Source organism: Nelusetta ayraudi, unplaced genomic scaffold (genome assembly GCF_046127955.1).
Source record: "Nelusetta ayraudi isolate G7.1 ecotype Tasmania unplaced genomic scaffold, CSIRO-AGI_Nayr_v1 ptg000011l, whole genome shotgun sequence".
NCBI lineage: Eukaryota > Metazoa > Chordata > Actinopteri > Tetraodontiformes > Monacanthidae > Nelusetta > Nelusetta ayraudi.
In genome coordinates, this window is record NW_027466061.1 from 23,370,922 (window position 1) to 23,377,601 (window position 6,680).

The 6,680-nt window shown below is 42.2% G+C and overlaps 1 long non-coding RNA gene across 1 annotated transcript; it reads right to left on the reverse strand.

The window, feature by feature from the left end:
- Positions 1 to 4,018: 4,018 nt before the first annotated feature.
- LOC142885494 (uncharacterized) lies at positions 4,019 to 6,678 on the reverse strand. The gene is made up of 2 exons (XR_012926297.1): positions 5,092 to 6,678; positions 4,019 to 5,052 (listed from the first exon to the last, which is right to left on the reverse strand). It is a non-coding gene; the product is annotated as an uncharacterized LOC142885494 (long non-coding RNA).
- Between the last annotated feature and the right edge of the window lie 2 nt (positions 6,679 to 6,680).

Consider the following 6,680-nt stretch of genomic DNA (forward strand, 5'->3'; position numbering starts at 1 on the left):
CCTCCACTCAAACCTGCACCACTCCACTCCCTCCCCGTTCGTCCTGCTATCACTCATCATCATCATCATCATCATCATCATCATCATCATCATCATCATCACCACCATCGTCATCGTCATCATCATCATCCCCTCGGTTTTCCACTATCTGTCTCCTTCTTATTCTTTCTTTTCATTTCCAGAGCCAGTAGCTGGCTCTTTACCAATGACATCAAGCAGACATTTAACAGAGTGTTACATCACACAGTACAGTGGGTGGGGGAGGGGGGTGAGAGAGGGCAGGGGGGCGAGAGAAGGAGGAGGACAATGGTGAGAGTGTTTGTTCAACAGGATGATGGTGTTGCAGAAGATGAGGGTCATGCTCTGAGACTTAAGGGTCAAATCCTGTTAGGGATAAGAAGGATGAAGGCCTGAGCCGCTGTCTTCTTCACTGCTGCAATTTGGACCAGAGAAAGAGAGGAGAGAGAGAGAGAGAGAGAGAGAGAGAGAGAGAGAGAGTGTGTGTGTGTTTGTACGTGTGTGTGTGTGTGTGTGTGTGTGTGTGTGTGTGTGTGTGTGGATATGTGTTTATGTCAATGTGGCATTTTAACCAACAGGGTCAGGATGTTTTGGCTGCCACTGATATCTTTCACACTACTTTGAGTGGTGGTTAAGTCACAAAGACATAGAGAGAATTAACCTTACGTGTGTGTGTGAGTGTGTGTGTGAGTGTGTGTGTGTGGTTTAAAACTGAGATGACCATATTTGGACCACCGAAAAACCAGGAAAGTTGGGCAATGAGACGATCAAATGACGCTCGAAGATGCCTTGTAATTTCAATGTATTTAGTATCCCTCTTTTCTCCTCCACTTTATAAAAAAAAAACAACACAAAAAAACAGGACCACGAGGACATGACTTGAAAACAGGACGTTTGCTCAACTCACTGTAAGCACCTTAGTCTGAGTTCACTAAAACATGTCAGCAGCCCCAGAGAGGTGGGAGATATTTGGGGATTCATCATGTTATTATAAAGTTGATTTGCTCAAGCTCATCCAAAAAGGTGTAATAAAAAAAAAATAAAAAAAAAGTTGGTTAAAAGAGTCTCTATAAAAATGAAAGAAGAAGAGTGAAGAGCAAAGCCTAAAGGTGTATAAAACATTAAAAAGAAACACTGGCAGAAAGAGAAAAAGACCCGCATCATTGCTGGCACCCCGTCTGTGTGAGAGCAATTCTGTTGTGCTGTCGGGACCTTTTGTCTTCCTCAATGAGGCCTTTCTCTTTTTTTTTTCTTCCTTGCACTCTCCCCAGCTCAGCTCTCTGGTTTTAGGTCTGATCTCCAGGGGAGCTGTGGTTTCTGAAAGGTTTCTCCATGTCCTTAATCCCTTCATCTCTTTGTGTCCAGGCAAAAAATATATCCGCATGAAACTCAAGAGGCCGACTGGGGCCGAGACGAGAGACGACACGTCTCTTTCCCAGACATCTGGAACAGACAAAATTGCACTCTTTTAAATGAATAAATATATTGTGATAATAGTAAAATATTCAGATGAAATAAAACCATTTGATCAATTCTATCTGGCCGGAAGCAGACAGAGTAAGAAATGTCCCAGGAAGTGGTTTGAATGGAGAGGAAGGATTTCAGTCACTTTAATAGATATGAATTATCTTAATTAAAAGAGTGCATGATAAGTATAATTACAGGTTTCTGGCACTTGCCACAACATACTCGGGAGAAAATGTGTCCATTTTAAACAGGTGTCTCATTAAATCACATGCTGAGTGTGGGTACTTCCAAGTAAGGTTCAGTACTGCTAATTTAGTCAGTGTGAACTCAGGACCCAACGGGTTTGCACATACGTCCACGTACTGCGAATACACTCCCTGGCCAATTAATTAGGTACCAAGTTCTGCTGTCATGCTGCTTGCCAATGCAAAGAGCTAATCAGTCAATCTCATGACAGAAACTTACTTAATTACTTACTTAGTGCTTACTGTTGCTGTTCTGACTATTTCACAAGCTGCTGCTGACTTACAGTGCAACCATCTCGAGGGTTTGCAGAGAGAGAATGGCTGTAAATAGATGAAATATCCAGGAATCTGCACCTGTGTAGAGGAAAATGCCTTGTTGATGTCAGGGGTCAGAGGTCAGACTGGACAGACTGGGTGGAGATCAAAGACAGGCAACAGTAACTCCAATGACGAGCTCTCTCTCTCTCTTTAAGTGTGCACAAACTGCTCATTGCACACACACACACACACACACACACACACACACACACACACATGCACACAACTGTATGCCACACACTGTCATTATATACGACTGAAATGTATGTATATATTCAGGAAGCGTCAGATTTTTTGTTATTTTAATTCTATACCATACTTGTATCTTTCTTTATACTGTAGTTCAGCATATTGCATGCCTCTTTTTACACCATTTCCTTCTCCTGCAGTTCAATAAAGTATCTATCTATCTATCTGTCTATTTGTCAATTATAACTACTGGTTTCTGCTGAGGTCTACAGAGTTACATCTCTGAACTTGTCCAAACTCAGAGCAGGTAACTGTGTATAAGTGCATATGCACTTCCTGGTACTAGCAAGGTGAACCTAAAACAGTAGCCTTTAAGTGTGCGATACATATTGTCAAGTACATTAAAACACACATCGTGGTACAGAAACAAGGCAGCATGCATGCATCTATTTCTTATCAGAAAACTATTTAACTTCTCTCATTGCTGCATTAAATAAGAATGCAGCATACATACAGTACAATACTCATCCCAATAATTCAGAATGCAGAACAGACTGAATTCAAAATGAATCTAAATGTCTGAACACATCGACACCTTTGAGGCAATTGTTTTTTAATACTTTGTATTGACTTTTTTTTCTTTAGTGTTTTAACTTCCCTGTGCGCTTCTGACACGCTCACTGAATGCACTCCTGAGAGATCCCTCAGGTCATTGAATAAAGGTCTCCTCACAGCTCCCACAATCAATTATAAATCTGCTCCAGGTACTTTCTCTGAGTGGCACAAGAACAACTACGCCTGCTTTTAAAAAGCAATCTCCAGCTTTCGGTTCGCTTTTCATCTTTGCTACCTACTGGCTTTTGCATAATATTATAGCCTCATTTATGTTTGTATGCGCATATATATATATATTTCACTTTCATTGGAAGCACATTGAATCTGCCATGTCTGTATGAAATCCTATAAACGAGACTGGATTTAACGAGTGCAAGTTTGGAAGACAGGAGCAGCGTTTTCAAGAATACTCTAGAACAGGCATGGGCAAACCATGGCCCGGGGGCCATATGCAGCCATTAATCTTTTTAATCCAGCCCGCCATACTCGAAGAACTCATATTAATAGTCATAAAATAACTGTATTTCAACCATTTTTGCACTGTTTTAAGAGTAATTTCAATAAAGAACTAAATACCATGGGACTCTAAAGAAATATTTTGTTGTTCATCTTCACTTGACATTAAAGAGGATGTTGTCTATCTCTATTGTATCCCTTGATATATTTTTTCTCCTATGAGGTGGGTCACCAAAACACTCCAAGCATCTGCTCCAGCTCCCCCCTGTCAAATTGTAGAACCCATTAAGGCCCACCAGTTAAAACGTTTGCCCACTCCTGGTCTAGAAACGTGACTAACCAAATAAAGTCACACTAAATATTTTCTGTGCACCAGTTGTGATGCAGGGTAGTAAAAGACTGGACATCTCAGCCACGAGCACTGTGATGTCACAGCAGGATCCCCGGTTCAATTCCACCTTCCCGGCCCCCGTGTCGGGGTCCCCGAACCTCTCAGGTTTGGTCAGTGTTATCTTTGTTGTTTGCCTCTGTGATAAAACCATGTCTTGCTCAGGGTGGAAGCTGCTTTTTCATTACAGTGGAAGGATGGATGGACGGACAGATAATGCACATGATCATAAAGATTGGTGGACATTTATGTGGGTGAATACATGCAGTGTTTCTCTTGTTGGTGTACAGAAAAAAACCCTCCAATTCTCAGTTTCAATACATCATCGTCACCATCATCACCATCATCATGTCTTTATTTGTGTGTAAACAATCTCCGGGTAGAGCATCATCAGCCATGTCCTTGATCATTGGCATGAACATGATTCCATTTCTTTTCCCAGTCACAGATAAAACATGATCACTCTTTTACGGCAAAAAAAAAAAAAAAAAAAAGAAATCCCATGAAACAAGCCACAGTTTTCTATCATCTTGACTCACACACTTTATGTTATGGTGAATCAGCTGTCACCACTTCCAACTTTCTACCTGCCCAGAGGTCAGAGTTCTGAGAGCGTTGTGGCTCGTTCCATGAGCAGCTTCCTTTTTTCTGCGTGTGGAACGAGTTTAATAAATAAGATGACGCCATGAGAGCAGGAGAGCTTTTTCACAACCTCATCACCAACCGACTTCCTCTCATCTCACTCGGTGTATGCACTGTTTGGGAACTACTGTATATAAGGTGCTGCTTGTGTTTGTGTGTGTGTGTGCGTGTGTACGCACAATGTGTGTCAGTGTGAGGACGACAGGGTGTCCAGAAGCTTATAAAGTTAATATTATTTCATCGAGTCATAAAATATGGAGACCTTGAAAAGGAAAAAAAAAACAAAAAACAAAAAAACCTTCTTTAAAAACCACAAACTAAAGGTCAGCGGCAGCCACGGCGGCCATTAGTTTTGAGCATCAGACGGCGACATCATTTGCTGAGTCACTTCTATTGTACACAAAGAACACGTATTTACAATCGAGCACAAAGACATTGAAAAAAAAAAACTGGAAAAGAAATAGTTAATAATAAGAAAGGAACTGTTAACCACATTCAGAACCACAGACGAGTCGTTGTGGGAGAGAGTGAGGTGTGTGTGTGTGTGTGTGTTCATATTAGCAGAACTACTCCAGATTTACTGTTTCTCCTTAAGGCAAAAAGGCTCAGCGCCGGCCTGCGTCTTCAAAGGCAGACATACGACGCACATTTTCAACCATTAACGAAAAAACAGCAGAACATTGTGCGATCGGCTCCTCCTCCTCCTCCTCCTTGCTCTCCTTCTCCTCTTACTCCTCCTCCTCCCTCTCATACTCTAGAACAGATCCAGTGTGAGACTGAAGTATAAACTCTGCTTGTTGTCAGGAGCGCCGTGGAGCCGGAAGCAGTTAGGCGTTCTTTTTATTCCCGACAGCCTGAGTCGCATCCAGAAAAATGGACCAATGACAATAAGTGTTGAGAGTTTGGTGTTACTGACTTCACCATCTCACAAACACAGCAACAAGGTTCTTTCTTACATGACTGATGGATGATATGAAAGCACTGACAGACAAAAAAAAAAAACATTTGGAAAGAAAAATCGAGGCTATTCAAGCTTTTTGAGACACCAGAGGATAAAAAAATTAATTAAATTAAATTTAAAAAATGAAAGAAAACTCAGAATCTTTCATTTTTCAGAATCTCTTCAAGGTTTTTGTTTTTTCTGCTGATGTTAGTTGATTCTGTTTAAAATAAAAGGGGTGAGGGGTTAATCATGACAAAATAAGCAGCTCTGAGTATCAGCCCTTCAAGCAGGATGAAACACTGGCAGATAATAACAACACTATGCAATGCGATGCAATCAATGCCTCTTTTTCTGCTGCAGTAAAATAACATATTAATTAGCCATCTACAATAAGTCGACTACTGACCTCTGACACCTGGTGAATAAATGGTCCCGTGTAAAGAAATTAAGGTATGGGGCTCAAATTATGAGGCTCTAAAGTCCAAAAATCTTGTGGGACCAACTTCCAGCTACCCTCACATCTGTGTATAAAGAAGCAGACCTCCTCTTCCTCGTCCTCCTTCATTTTTTTTCCTCCCTCCTTTTTCTGAAATCCTGAAAAACATATGGAGGAAATGTGTTTGAGGGTCTGTCTTTGAAGAGTGAGGCCAGTAAGGCTGCCTTTTCTACAAACTGGTGTCTGAGCTGCTGTAACTCTACAGAGCATCGTCCTCCTTTTGTTGTGTGCAGATTTGTGTGTATCGCTCTTGGTGTGTGTGTGTGTGTGTGTGTGTGTGTGTGTGTGTGTGTGTGTGTGTGTGTGTGTGTGTGTGTGTGTGTGTGTGTTTTGAATCCTTCCATCACACCTCCAACTTTTTTTTTTTTTTTTAAGGCTTTCAAGCTGCTTTGGATCAAAGTGGGTCCCAGGGGATAATTCAGCATAAACACTGAGTAGGGAGAGAGGGGGTTGGGGGGGGGGGGCATCATAACCCACCTTCGCTCGCTGCTGAATTCAATTTCTCAGACACATTTCAACACCTGCTTGATCTTCTGAGTCACAAAGGTGACGGGTGGTGGTAGTGGTGGTGTGTGGGGGGGGGTGACCACGGACCCTCCAGCCCAACCAAGTCATCGGCTGTTGGCATCCATCCGCCACTTCCGCTGCTAGACTTCATTGCCACTCGTACAAAATCATGAGCTCGACCATTTCAATGAAAGACACCCCCAAAACACTCCGACTCTCACACTCTCAATCTCCTGTGGAATTGGGATCAATGAGGGAACCCCTCCCAACACCCCCAACACCCCCAACACCCTAAAAATAAAGCAAAGGCTTGGTTCACATTTTAAACTTAACTTTCCAGCCCCCCGTCAGAGTGTCAATCTTCCACACCCTGGGAATGGGGGGGGGGGGGGGGGG